This window comes from Lithobates pipiens, unplaced genomic scaffold (assembly GCF_037356315.1).
Source record: "Lithobates pipiens isolate NorthernLeopardFrog02 unplaced genomic scaffold, aLitPip1_a1.2 Scaffold_44, whole genome shotgun sequence".
In the NCBI taxonomy this organism is placed as follows: domain Eukaryota; kingdom Metazoa; phylum Chordata; class Amphibia; order Anura; family Ranidae; genus Lithobates; species Lithobates pipiens.
Window position 1 is genome coordinate 5,859,809 of NW_027507870.1, and position 14,795 is coordinate 5,874,603.

Genomic DNA, 14,795 nt, shown 5'->3' on the forward strand with positions numbered 1-14,795 from the left:
ATACAACAGGATGGTAGGTAGATGTGTTTCACACAAACCCAGCGTGCTTGTACACTGCTGCTTACTAGGAGCACTAGTCACAGAGGTGTATCAGCCAGCTGTACTTATAGCTGTGACATGACTATTGTATATTGTGTGTAAATTGATTGCACGCCAATGGATGACCCCCCCCCCCCCCCCCTTCCACCAATGAAGTAGCTGTGGATAGACCAGGTGATTTCCAATTTGATACATAACAAATTTAAAATTAGTTTGATTTGAGCATCTGGCTCATCCCTATTGACCACCAATTTCACCTGAGCAGTGTGGACTGGAGGTACAGTGATATTGAATACCGATCATATTGTGTTAATACATAGGAAGGAAGCTGTCCCTGGTTTTCTCACTATCAAGTTGGGCATCCCATAATTCCTATCCCCAGCCAAGATATTACTCCTAATAAAACAACAAAAAGCAAGCTCAAAGACTGTTCCTTGTGTCTGAAGAAAGTGTAAAAAAAAAGCTTAATGCCTGGCTGTGCAGGAGTGGGGAACCCAATCATCTGCAACCCCCAAGGGAGTAGTGCTAAACATGCTAATCTGCCCTGTAATCATTTTTCACAGAGTGCGCCCCAAACCTTCTCTTCTGGGGTTCCCTGCCAGTGCTTTCACCTCCTACCTCTTCTTGGTGGTACCCCATAGGAAGCCTCTTTCTATGGGGTACCACCTGTGGGCTCAATCTTGTAGATTGCCACACAACGATGCAATGTAATAAATGGGGCAGCAGAAGGGGGGAGAGTGCAAAGATAGCTTTTACTTTTGGGTGGAACTCTCCTTTGGGAATGCCGCTCTAGTAAAATCACCTGCTTTGCCTTTATGTATTTTATGCTTTCTCACAGCAGAGTAGATGGGGTACGGGTCTTCACCGGTCTCACACATTTCCTTGTGACTGGACAGCTTTCCTTCATTGACCTGGAGATGAAAGAGAAAAACATTACCAGTGTGTGTACCCCAAAGTTCAGTGTTATTATTGGGGTACCCCAAGGTTCAGTGTTATTAGTGATGTACCCCAAGGTTCAGTGTTATTAGTGGTGTACCCCAAGGTTCAGTGTTATTAGTGATGTACCCCAAGGTTCAGTGTTATTAGTGGTGTACCCCAAGGTTCAGTGTTATTAGGGGTGTACCTCAAGGTTCAGTATTTTTTTTTTTTTTTTACCATAAATGATTTTATTAAACAATTCACATTATACAGACATGTGCAACAGGTAAAAATCACATACAGAAAGTGCTGCCACGACTCTCTCGTATCGCAGAGCAGGTGACAGTATAACAGAGTTACATTGGCCGTGGTTACTAGGGCACAGCTATATAAGGATAGTCATAGCTTAACAACAAACATATAACCGGTGTAATGATATATTAGGGGAGGTTCACTCACGCCGTGTCAGGTAGTGCTAAATATGAGTGCCCAACCCGTGAGACCATTATCATCAGGTCTAACTTGGGTTCTGAAGAAGGTGTTAATCCTGGCTCTAAGGATAGTGTGGGCATGAAGGTGGCTTCTGAAGTGCAGCTCTATGTGGTGAAAGGTCGGTTGAATATCCTAGGGGCGGGTACACTGTTTAGTTGGATAGGAGGGAACGAGTGGGGAAGGGAGGGGTTGGGAGAGGAAAGGATAGAGAAAGTATAAGTATAAGGAGGGAGGAGGAAGGGAGGTGGGCTCCGTGCCCCCCCCCCCCCCCCGCCGCACCTTTTAGTTTCGTGAATTATGCATCCCTGGTGGAGGGGGGGAAGAATGCTTTGTATTTGTCTGTGGTTTGAAAGTGTTTCCAGCATGCCCAGATTGCCTAAAATTTCTGTAGACGTTCTTGAGTGGTATAAATCAGCTCCTCCATCTCCTCTATCTTAGCGATTCTTGACAGCCATTCCCGAATAGAGGGGACCTCAGTAGATTACCAGTGAGTAGGAATACACAGTCTGGCTGCATTGATCATATGCATGGCTAATGATTTGTAGTAGGTCTGTTTAGGGAGAGTTGTATGATGGAGGAGGTATTGTGCAGGGTTATAGTTCAAAGTGTAAGTGGTGACCTGCAAGATAATGGAGTGACCTTCCTGCCAGAAAAGTTGTATTGAGGGGCACTTCCACCAAATATGTATCATAGAGCCTACCGCTGACTTGCATCTCCAGCAAGTATTGGGGATTGTGGGGGAGAATTGGTGTAGCCTAGCAGGGGTTCTGTACCACTTGGTTACGATTTTGTATCCATTCTCTTGTATTGCTACATTCATTGAACCTTTATGGGTGTAAGTAAATATGTCCTCCCGCTGTTCTTTTGTGAGGTTGATCTGTAGGTCTTTTTCCCAGGAGCTAAGTGTGGGGATCGCCTGTATCTGGTCAGAGTCGTCTTGTAGTATTACATATATGCTCGAGATTAGGTGTCTCAGAGAAGTGTTGCATAGGTACATAGGCGTTCAAATGGGGAAAGTTGTCTACACCACGTAGCGGATGGAGCTTCCGAGGCTAAGAAATGTCTCAATTGTCTATAAGACCAGAAAGGGAAGCTCTGGGTTGGGGAAAGTGCAGCTAAGTTTTCATAAGAGCGCGGTCGACCTCTGTGGAAGAGGTGGTGGGCTAATACCTCCTCATGTGGCCATTCCCTTATTAAAAACAAGGAGGATTCCCCCGGGTGAAAATCTGGGTTGTTGCGCAAGGGAGTCAGTGAGGACGTCCCTGTCGAGGTGTCTAGGAGTGGATTCATTGGAATGTTGAAATCTCCCCCCAAAATCACTATGCCCTCTTGGAAGGAAGATAGTAAGTCACATACGGACCTGAGAAAAGATAGTTGATTTTCATTGGGACAATAAATGTTAGCCAGTGTGATTGGTTTTGACGCGTACGTACCCTTGATAAAGAAATATCTCCCCTCCGGATCTATTTTGGACTCTTTAAGCTGAAAATCGGCATGTTTGGCAATAAGTATCGAGACCCCTTTAGTTTTAGCCTCTGGATTAGTGGAATGTAGCGACCGATTATAAATGTGGTTCGCTAGCTTGGGGATAGCATTAGTGCGGAAGTGCGTTTCCTGGAGGAGCAAAAAGTGGGCTCTATGTTTCGTCAAGGCAGTTAGTACCTGTGATCTCTTCTCTGGAAGGTTTAAGCCTTTAACATTTAGTGATAGGCATTTCAGGGTTAGTTGTTGTTGCATTGTCAGAGAGGGGTGCATTCTCAACTAAGGATGAGAAGTCTATGACCAAAAGCTGTTGAGGTATCGGCAACGGAAGTCCCTATGTCTGGGCCAGGAGCTTTGGTAAGGTGCTCCTAGGGGCCCCAGGTGGAGGCGGCGGGTAGGCGGGGAGGCAGAGGGGGGCCACCTCCGCATTGAAAGGAGGTATAGAACCGGAGTGAGGGGGAAGACGGAAGGAAATAGGGTATGGGCTGAGAGTTCGGGTGGGAGGGGAGGAAGGGAGGGAAGAGGGGGGGTGTTTGGTCGCCCACGGTTTGTAAGTTTTCTACTCTTGTAGGGTACACACGAAACCTAAGTGTACAGCTACCAGAGGTGGAAATGGAGGGACAAATCCACCTGGAGTGTCTAGGCTGGAGTGTCAGCTAAGGCCCAGCAGGGCCGCTGTGGGGTGGGTGTAAACCTGAGGGTGAACGAGTGCTCCCACACTGGAGAGGGCGAACTTTTAAGCAGGCTATGATATGATAGAGGGGGATAAGGTGAAAGGGATCAATTCCCTAAAAAACGTCAGAAAGAGAAAAAAAAACAAAAAAATAAACCACACACAAATGATCCAAGCTACTGAACAGAAGACACTTACAGGAAGTACAGTACTAGTCTCAGGTGGACACCTGGGACAGTAGCAGAAACGCAAACAAGGAAATGGCTGCTCAAGTTATTCTGCATCACACAGACATTAGACAGTTGATTGTATTTATAACCACTATCATATGGACCAGTAAATCCAAGGTTCAGTGTTATTAGTGGTGCCCCCCAAGGTTCAGTGTCATTAGTGGTGTGCCCCAAGATTCAGTTATTTGGGTGCACCAACTTCCAGTGTTATTGGTGGTGTACCCCCAGGTTCAGTGTTATTAGTGTACCCTAAGGTTCAGTGTTATTATTAGGGTACCCCAAAGTTCAGTGTTATTAGTGGTGTCCCCCAAGGTTCAGTGTTATTAGTGGTGTCCCCCAAGGTTCAGTGTTATTAGTGGTGTACCCCAAAGTTCAGTGTTATTAGCGGTGTACCCCAAAGTTCAGTGTTATTAGTGGTGTACCCCAAAGTTCAGTGTTATTAGCGGTGTCCCCCAAGGTTCAGTGTTATTAGTGGTGTCCCCCAAGGTTCAGTGTTATTAGAGGTGTCCCCCAAGGTTCAGTGTTATTAGTGGTGTACCCCAAAGTTCAGTGTTATTAGTGGTGTCCCCCAAGGTTCAGTGTTATTAGCGGTGTCCCCCAAGGTTCAGTGTTATTAGAGGTGTCCCCCAAGGTTCAGTGTTATTAGTGGTGTACCCCAAAGTTCAGTGTTATTAGTGGTGTCCCCCATGTTCAATGTTACTGTATTAGTGGTGCACTCCAAGGTTCAGTGTTATTTAGACCCCTTTCACACCGAGGGTGATTTGCAGGCACTATAGCATTAGAAATAGTGCCTGCAATCCGCCCTTAAACTGCTGCTCCATTGTTTCCAGTGTGAAAGCCCGAGGGCTTTCACACTGGAGCGGTGCGCTGGCAGGACGTCAGGAAAAGTCCTGCCAGCAGCTTCTTTGGAGCGGTGAAGGAGCGGTGTGTTTACCGCTCCTCCACCGCTGCTCCCCATTGAAATCAATGGGGCAGCGCTGCAGTACTGACAGCAAAACGTTGCTTTAGCGGTGTACTGCGGGTGGTTTAAACCCTTTCTCGGCAGCTAGCGGGGGGAAAAATTGCCCCGCTAGCGGCCGAAATGTGCTGCAAATCGGATGGTAAAACGCTGCTAAAAATAGCGGCGTTTTATCACCAACGCTATGGGCGGCTTGGTGTGAAAGCCATCTAATGGTGTCTCCCAAGGTTCAGTGTCATTAGTGGTGTACCCCAAGGTTCAGTGTTAGTGGTGGTGTACCCCAAGGTTCCGTGTCATTAGTGGTGTACCCCAAGGTTCAGTGTTATTAGTGGTGTACCCCAAGGTTCAGTGTTATTAGTGGGGTGCCCCAAGGTTCAGTGTTATTAGTGGGGTGCCTCAATGGTCAGTGTTATTAGTGTTGTACCCCAAGGTTCAGTGTTATGAGTGATGTACCCCAAGGTTTAGTGTTGTAGTGGTGTACCCCAAGGATATGCGTTATTATTGGGGTACCCCAAGGTTCAGTGTCATTAATGGTGAACCACACAGATCAGTTTTTCTTTCAACCCACTAGTTAAAAAAAAATAATAAATAAGAATCATCTATGGGCTGCTTAAGTCCTATTACCTTCTGCTCCCCAGGCCTTATTCAGCAATGTTGTCCATCACCTTACTTTCTTGGAAGGTTATTTTAGTATGACTCTGTTTAGCAAAACTGATTGTAACAAAAACCTTTTAATCAGTCCTTACTAGGAATGAGCCATTGATGCAGTCCAGAGGCATAACTAGAACCTTCAGGATCCCAGTGCACGAAAGTATGACTACTGAAAGTGGAAGAAAGTATGATGACTGGTGCCCTTTCCACTGAACCAGGGACCCTTTACTCCCATCGTGGGACCCTTTATCATGCTCCCCCAGTTGGCCAACTTCCTGTCATCTTGGGGTCCTCCACAGTGGCAGAACACTGGTGTCCAGTTGCAAGTGAGACCCTTGCGGCCCTGGTAGTTCCGCCACTGGTGTCAGTAGTTTTTTATTTTTGTTGTTTTCATTTTTTTTTACATTTTTTTTCTTTACAGTTTTATTTTTTATATTTTTTTTACATATTTTTAAGATGCCCTTTGGGGGGCTTGTGTGAAAAATACATAATCAGTCTCAGTTGCACAGGTTGAATGAACAGGAATAGCTCTGTACAGAGACTTCCCATTCATTCATAAACTGAGGTATAGTAAACACAGTTTACTATGCCCCAGCTGTGAATGAATAAAAAAACAAAAAAACAAAAACAAACAGTTAGTGATCAGTACCATAACTGACATTTATTAAGACAAGAAAAAAAAACAGTAAATTACACATTTACCAGCCCCTTCCTAGCTCTCCATCCTGACAGGTCACCCCACAAGGGAGAGCCAGGGAAGCACACAGGGGCCCAGGGCAGCAGGACAGGGATACAGAGGCGGCATAAGCGGCATGTGAAGGAGCCAATTCCCTCCATTTCCCTCCTGCATCCGTTGAATATCAGAGGGAAGGAGAGGAGGAGAAGCGGGCATTCAGCAGTTACTTGGAGGGATTGGTTCCTCTACATAAGGGATAGTCGAACTTGGCACTCCAGCTGTTTTGAAAATACAAATCCCATCACGAATCTGCCTCTAGGCATCATGCCTGTGAATATCAGGGTCTTGTAGTTTCAAAACAGCTGGAGGGCTGAGGTTCCCTACCCCTGCTCTACATGCCACTGCCCCTACCGGCTTCCTATCCCGGTGTACAGGGGGGCACATGGGCCCCCTGGAGCATGGGGCTGGGTTGTGAGGGCGACTCCTATATGTTTGCCCCTGATTTAGCCCAAACTTAGCTTCAGTCTGAACTTTGGCTTTTCGGGGCACTCACACTTTTTCCCATCTGCCCCCCTGTTTGATGGAGAGCTTATCATCATATATAGAAGCAATATCTCTACCACTTCTAAATATGACAACTTCCCACTGTCACTGGTTGCACCCATTGCATTCCTGTAAACCTTTCACATCACCAGCATGTAGGCAAGTGCAGTCTGGTGTCTCTGCTGCAGGTGGCATTTAACCGCGGCAGCATTGCAGAGGGAGAGAAAGCCATGAGGAACATGGTTCCTCTATAGCGGGGGGTCAGCAACCAGTAGATCTTAAACAGGTGACTGGTATATAACAGTCTGGGCTTGCTGACCTGCAATTCCAGAGCATAAATTCCCCTTCCTTCCAATAAAAATCTGCCCCCATGCTGAAATCCCTCCTACCAGCATAAAGCATTTTTCCCGCTGCCTCTCTGCCTTGAGCTGTACTGTTAGTGTTACCCTAGCAACGCTCTCCTGCTGGGGCTGTTGGCATTCTCTGAAATACCACTTCTCAGTTTATCTGCAAACAGACTGTTTTTTTGTTTTTCTATTTTTTTTTATTGCTTTTAAACAAAAAATGAAAACATTCAAACAGTAGGTACAGACTGACAGTGACAGTACTGCTCATGATACACATGAGCAGAATTTCCATCTGAAAAATCTTGGATGGTTTTTCCGACAGAATTCCGCTCAAGGTTAGCTTGCATACACACGGTCACACCAAAGTTCTCTGAACTTTCGACCATCAAGAACGCGGTGACGTACAACGCTACCATGAGCCAAGAAAATGAAGTTCAATGCTTCCGAGCATGCGTCAAATTGTTTCCGAGCATGCGTAGGAATTTTGCACGTTGGAATTGGCACAAAAGATCGGAATTTCCGATCTGAACTTTTTCCCACTGAAAAATAGAGAACCTGCTCTCAATATTTTGCTGGCGGAAATTAAGCCAGCAAGAGTCCGATGGAGCGTACACACGGTCGCATTTTCCGACCAAAAGCTCTCATCGGACTTTTGCTGGCGGAATTTCCAATCGTGTGTACGTGGCATCAGACAAACATTTCAATGCTACAGCACTAGCAGCCAACAGGCGTAAGGATCTTCAATCTCAGGTACCAACTAATTACCCAAATAATTCTAAAAATGCACACATGATTAAATGGGAGAAAGACTTGGTTCAAGAATTCTCTTGGGATCAATGGAAAAAATCCATTCATATATCCAGTAATTCTTCCACGTGTGTATCGAACACTGGGGATAATGCACAAAAAAATATTGAATAGATGGTATTTGACTCTATATAAATTATCAAAAATATATCCCTCTACATCTGACATATGTTGATGATGTAATGAACAAACAGATTATGGAGCTGTAAAAACTTGGAAATTCAATAGCTTCTTTTATAGCAGATCTTGTGGGAAATCTAACCAAGCTCACTCCGGCCACAGCCTTACTTATTCTAAATCTGGACATCTACCCCATAACATTTAGAACAATAGTAACCCGCATATTAAAAGCAGCAAGGCTCACTATAACCAGCCTCTGGAAATCCAAGGACGCACCCAACTTATCGACTGATATTGCTAGACTAAATATTCAAGCTCAGTACAAACTTATGCTAGCCTATAAAAAATTCTCCACCATCACATTCAAAAAGAAATGGAATACCTGGCTATCTCATCCTAGAGCATCCAACTACTTAAAAGAGTGTAATTTGTAACTTATTCCTAAGTTTAACGTATCCTTAACCACTTTCAGACCAGACCAATTTGCTGGTCAAAGACCAGAGCACTTTTTGCGATTCGGCACTGCGTCGCTTTAACTGACAATTGCGCGGTCGTGCGACGTGGCTCCCAAACAAAATTGACGTCCTTTTTTTCCCACAAATTGAGCTTTCTTTTGGTGGTATTTGATCACCTCTGCGGTTTTTATTTTTTGCGCTATAAACAAAAATAGAGCGACAATTTTGAAAAAAACGCATTATTTTTTACTTTTTGTTATAATAAATATCCCCCAAAAATATATAAAAAAACATTTTTTTCCCTCAGTTTAGGCAGATACGTATTCTTCTACATATTTTTGGTAAAAAAAATCACAATAAGCGATTATTGATTGGTTTGCGCAAAAGTTATAGCGTTTACAAAATAGGGATAGTTTTATAGCATTTTTATTAATAATTTTTTATTATTATTTTTTTTACTAGTAATGGCAGCGATCAGCGATTTTTATTTTGACTGCAACATTGTGGGGGACCCATCAGACATTTTTGACACATTTTTGGGACCATTGTCATTTATACAGCAATCAGTGCTATATAAATGCAGTGATTCCTGTGTAAATGACACTGGCAGTGAAGGGGTTAACCAGTGGGTGGCAGTGTAGGGGTTAAGTGTTCCTAGGGGTGTGTTACTAACTGTGGGGGGGTTGGGCTTTCATTTAGTGAACACTGATCTCTGCTCCAATCACATGGAGCAGAGATCAGCGTCACTAGTTGCTAGGCAGAATGGAGAAATGTTGTTTACAACGGCACTTCCCCATTCGGCCGCTCCGTGAGACGATCGCGGGGATGCCCGCGGCGATCGAGTCCGCGGGTCCCGTGACCGGACTCACGGGGGTACCGACCAGCACGGGAGCGCGCCGCCGACGGCGCGCTCCCAATGGCAGGGCGGCAAATTTAAAGGGACGTACATGTATGCCCATTTGCCTGCCCGTGCCATTCTGTCGACGTACATCGTCGTGCGCGTAGTCCCGTCGTAACGAAATAACGTCATCACGTTATGTGCAATCGGATTATCCGACAACTTTGTCCGACCGTGTGTATGCAACAGTTTCGGACAAAATCCGTCGGACAAAATCCAACGGATTTGGTTGTCAGAATGTCCGACCGTGTGTACAAGGGTTTAGAGTCTAAGGTAAAATGACCCCCCATACAATCTAAGATTAACGTTTCTGACCTCTCACCTACCAACCTGTTCCTCATTTTTCTGTTATATCATTTAGTGATATTATGGAAGTAATTTTGTTTTTATATATAATTTTCCCATGCTCTAAAAATTAAACTTAACCATGGTTTGGGATTTTTTATCTTCTCATCGCATGTATTTTTTACAGATATTTTATATTTTTCACATTCATTTAATTTATAATATCTCTTAGGTGTTTTTGTACATATTTATATAGATAAATATATGATCTCTCTCTCTCTCTCTCTCTCTCTCTCTCTCTCTCTCTCTCTCTCTCTCTCTCTCTCTCTCTCTCTCTCTCTCTCTCTCTCTCTCTCTCTATATATATATATATATATATATATATATATATATATATATAGAGAGAGAGAGAGAGAGAGAGAGAGAGAGTTTTAGTGGATGACTGCCTCCTGATATATGTATATTGACTGTCATGGCTGTTTATCATCAATGCCATTCATTGATTCAGACGACTGATATAGGGATATTGATAGGGTTATACAGCATGTATTGAGTCACCTGTGTCATTTCTCTTCTATGGTCTATTGGAGGAGTCATCTCTGAATGCACATAGTATGGATATATAGATCTATTTAGGTTGAATATTCCTGTTTTGCTCATTGGAAGGCCTGCCACCCAATGTGCATTCAGCTACATGAATCTATTCCGGATGTTCGTTTTTGCATCGTCCATTGGAGGGAGCTCCCCTTAATATGTATAGTATTATCTGAGTTTGGGTGTTTTTCCCTGTTTTGCACACTGGAGGGAGTTTTTTTTTTCTTTTCTCCTTAAAGGGGTTGTAAAGGTAAATGTTTGTTCACCTTAATGCATTCTATGCATTAAGGTGAAAAAATCTGACAGTGCCCCCGTTTTACTTACCTCACCCCTCGAAAGTCCCGCGCTCGTCCCCCGACTTCCTCGTCACCACTCAGCCTGGCCGCTGATTGGCTGGAGTGGATGGATGGAAAGCAGCGAAGCCATTGGCTCATGCTGCTGTCAATCACATCCACTGACGTGGAGTGCCGGGGGACGGGGCCGTGTGATTCAGTGAGCTGCTATAGCCGCCGGCTGTATCACGGGAGCGCCCTGCGAGGGAGCTTGCATGAACATGAGAAGCACCTGCGGGAGGAAGCAGAGACAGCCGCCGAGGGACCCCAGAAGAGCAGGTTCGGGGCCACTCTGTGCAAAACGAGCTGCACAGTGAAGGTAAGTATAACATGTTTGTTATTTAAAAAAAAAAAAAAATAATTAACTTTACAATCCCTTTAAGGTGTATTTAGCTATTTCTTATTAAAGGGGTTGTAAAGGTTTGTTTTTTATTTTCTACATAGGTTCCTCTAAGCTAGTGCATGGTTGGTTCACTTACCTTTTCCTTCGATTTCCCTTCTAAATGTTTTTTTTTCTTTGTCTGAATATCTCACTTCCTGTTTCTCCTCAGTAAACTTCTCACCATCATCCGAGCGGTGGTTAGTCAGCCAGAACAGCTTACTGAACAGCTTACTGAGGAGGAACAGGAAGTGAGAAATTCAGACAAAGAAAACAAAGAAAAAAAACATTAATAAGGGAAATCGAAGGAAAAGGTAAGTGAACCAACAATGCACTAGCTTAAAGGAGATTTAGAAAATAAAAAACAAACCTTTACAACCCCTTTAATATATCAGCACAGGGTAATGTGCACTCCTGTTTTTAAATATGCTTTAATATAGATGTTTTTACTGTTAGTTGAATAAAGTCACTGTATTTTGTAGAGCTGTAAGTGGAATGATGATATTTGTCCGCTGCCCGCCGATGGCCGTGACTATGCATTCTCACACATGGCCGGCGATATAATTAACAACCGTCTTGGGTATCCAGGCAACCCTTGAAAAAGTCATGTGTCTGTGACGTAACGCGTAGCCGGAGCCTGTGGTAGGCGCAAGAGCCTCCTAGATGGTTCAGCGGCCGCGTCTGACCATATTATAGTAACAGCGCTTGATATCCCCTTTTTATGTGAGTGGATAAGATTGAAGTTCTCTAGCCATCTATCTACTGCAGCATTGCGCAATGATTTATTTTATTTTCTCTCCCCTAGAAGCCTCCATCTACCCATGAGTGCAAGATCAGCACATTGTGTCTGAATCTTCTTTCTGGGCAATATTGACTATTTAATATCTGAAGATGATTTGCTCAGTGTAATATTGTATATACTGATATTTTAACACACTCATGAGTTGGCTGCATGGTTCTTTGAAACAATTGGGACTTTACACTACTTAGGAGTTGGATGTATGTCTATTTTTTGAATTATAAAGGCGCAGCTGATCCATGAGTAATAGGTCCTGGTTTAACGACCTAATTTAGGATCACCAGGTCTCCCTTGATGTTTGCAATCACTGTGTGTCTAAGTACCCATGCATGATTACTAGCACATTGATTGCACTAGTTGCACTTTTCTCATTTGTAGTACTGCATATATTTATATATATATATTGTTCCTTATCAATTTATAGCAAGATTTGCACGTGTTACTATTTTTAATTAATGATTTATATATATATATATATATATATATATATATATACACACATACATACACACACATATACATATTATATATATATATATATATATATATATATATATATATATATATATATATATATTCTTTTCAGTGCACTTTATTCTGAGGTATGTTTTGCACTAGCCACGTTAGTTTTTTTTGGTGTCTATGTTGGCACAGTAATTTTTTTCCACCTATTAAGGCTTTTTTAAGGTTCAGTTGGATTGTTTAGTGATTAGTTTTATTAGTTTTCCTTGACGGTCTCGGAGTTTGCACTGTAGTTTGTTTTGCACTAGTAGCACATTGCACTTTATTCGAGTGTGGGCAATTGATTATAGCGCAGCACTATTATTTATTTCATATATTATTTTTGGTACATACCATATTCTAATGGCCTTGGAATTTGTACTGTAGTTTATTTGCACTAGCAGCACATTGCACTTTATTATAGTGTGGGCAGTTGATTATAGCGCAGCACTATCATTTACTTCATATATTATTTTTGGTACTCACCATATTTTAAGTGTTGCAGCTGTTTTCACCCAAATCATTTCACGTAGATTCCATTTTTGCGCTTCAGTAAAAAATGTTCATGATTCGGAGAGAGACTACACCTTTTTCTCTCCACCACACCAGTCTTACTCTCGGATCGATCTATTTATCACAGACAAACACCTGCTCCAATCTATTACGGCCTCCCATATAGGTATACTATCCTGGTCTGTCCACGCTCCAGTCACAATAAAACTAGCCTCCCTGTCCCAAACTCCTAGACATACGGTCTGGAGATTAAACACCTCTCTCCTCAACGATCCCGACTTTGAAACCCAAATACCATCTGAGATTGAGACTTATTTTCAACAAAATGTAAGCTCTGTATCTGATCACGCCATATTATGGAATGCTCAAAAGGCTTGCTTGCGGGGTCTTTTTATTAAACTTGAGTCCTAGGCAAAAAAAACAAAAAACTCTTTCACCACAGAATCCCTCTTAAAGCAGATCCGATCACTGGAACTCAAAAACAAAAAATCCCCCTCGATTACTATTTCCTCAGAACTTAAAACCCTTAGGCTCCAGCTCAGCGACCACCTTCGCAAAAACTTTGACTATTACATAAAAAGACTGACTTCAAACTTACACAGCAGCCAACAAACCAGGGGCCTATATGGCCAGACAATTCAAGAAGCAACTCGCTAACAAAAAAATAGCACATCTCACTAACTCCCACGGTAAGCGCCTAACTAATCCGCTGAACATCGCAAATGAATTTAGCAATTTTTACATGAAACTCTACAACCTTTCAGAGTCAGACCCCCTTCCACCTCCCACCAAAGCGGACGTATCCAATTTCTTATCCTCCATCTCCCTCCCCTCCATCTCTCCAGAACAACTTGACTGCCTAGCAGCTCTCTTCACACACACTGAAATCCAAAAACGGATCCAAAACTTACCACTACATAAAACCCCGGGCCCTGACGGACTCCCCAATAAATATTATAACCGATTTGCCCAACTTTTAGTCCCCCATCTATGCAACATGTATAACCAGTTTGCCACCACCGATGCAATCCCGAAAGAATCCCTCGCTGCCTTAGTGGCCACCATCTCCAAACTGGGAAAAGCCCCAGCCAACCCTGCCAACTACCGCCCAATCTCTCTCCTAAACGCAGACACAAAAATCTATGCTAAACTCCTTGCACGACGACTTTCCTCTGTCATTCCCAAAATTATACACCCTGACCAAGTTGGATTTGTGCCCGGCAGACAAACTTCAGACGGAACCAGACGGTTTATAGACCTAATCCAATGGATGGAGCACACTAGAACGCCTTCTCTCCTCCTAGCCTTGGATGCAGAGAAAGCATTCGATAGAGTGTATTGGACATATATGGAAGCAGTACTCCGCAAATTTGGAATATCAGGCACCTTTCTTAATGCCATACTGGGTCTATATACCCACCCATCAGCACGCATCTGGACCTCAGGTGTAGTCTCCCACCAATTTGAAATTACCAATGGCACCAGACAGGGATGCCTGCTATCCCCTTTAATTTTTGCCCTGGTGATGGAGCCCCTAGCACAATCCATAAGATATGATCCATTGATCTCAGGTATAAAAGTCAGAGATGTTGACCATAAAATTGGCCTCTACGCCGATGACATGATTATAGCCCTGACTAATCCCCTAACGTCTCTACTGGCTGTACAAAAAGTCCTAGAAAGGTTCAGCACAATATCCATGTACAAACTGAACCACAGTAAATCCCTTATGCTCAGTATCGGCCTAGAAGCACAAACTTCTAAAACAATTTCCTCTAACTCCCCTTTTGAATGGGCCCCTAACTATTTTCTTCCCTATTTAGGAATCCATTTGACATCCCCAAGCAGAATACTACTCAGAACCAACTGAGAAGACCTTGGAGGCAAGCTTACCAAACGAATAAAAGATCTGAGCCGAATTCCGGACTCATGGGTCGGAAGGATAGCTGAGGCCAAAATGTATTTACTTCCACATGTGCTATATTTTTTTCAAACCATACCGCTTCCATTGGTACAAAATCAGATCAAAAAACTCCAGGGAATCATTAACAGCTTTATTTGACAACAGAAACGCCCCAGAGTGAAAAAAGCTACACTTTTGTC

General features: G+C 43.3%; 1 pseudogene across 1 annotated transcript in view; it reads right to left on the reverse strand.

Moving 5' to 3' along the window:
- LOC143956910 (cytosolic phospholipase A2 gamma-like) overlaps positions 1-14,795 on the reverse strand; it is a 291,348-nt pseudogene that overhangs the window by 143,723 nt on the left and 132,830 nt on the right. Inside the window, exon 7 of the transcript XR_013269985.1 lies at positions 842-950. The product of XR_013269985.1 is annotated as a cytosolic phospholipase A2 gamma-like (transcript). The remainder of the gene's footprint in view (positions 1-841; positions 951-14,795) is intronic.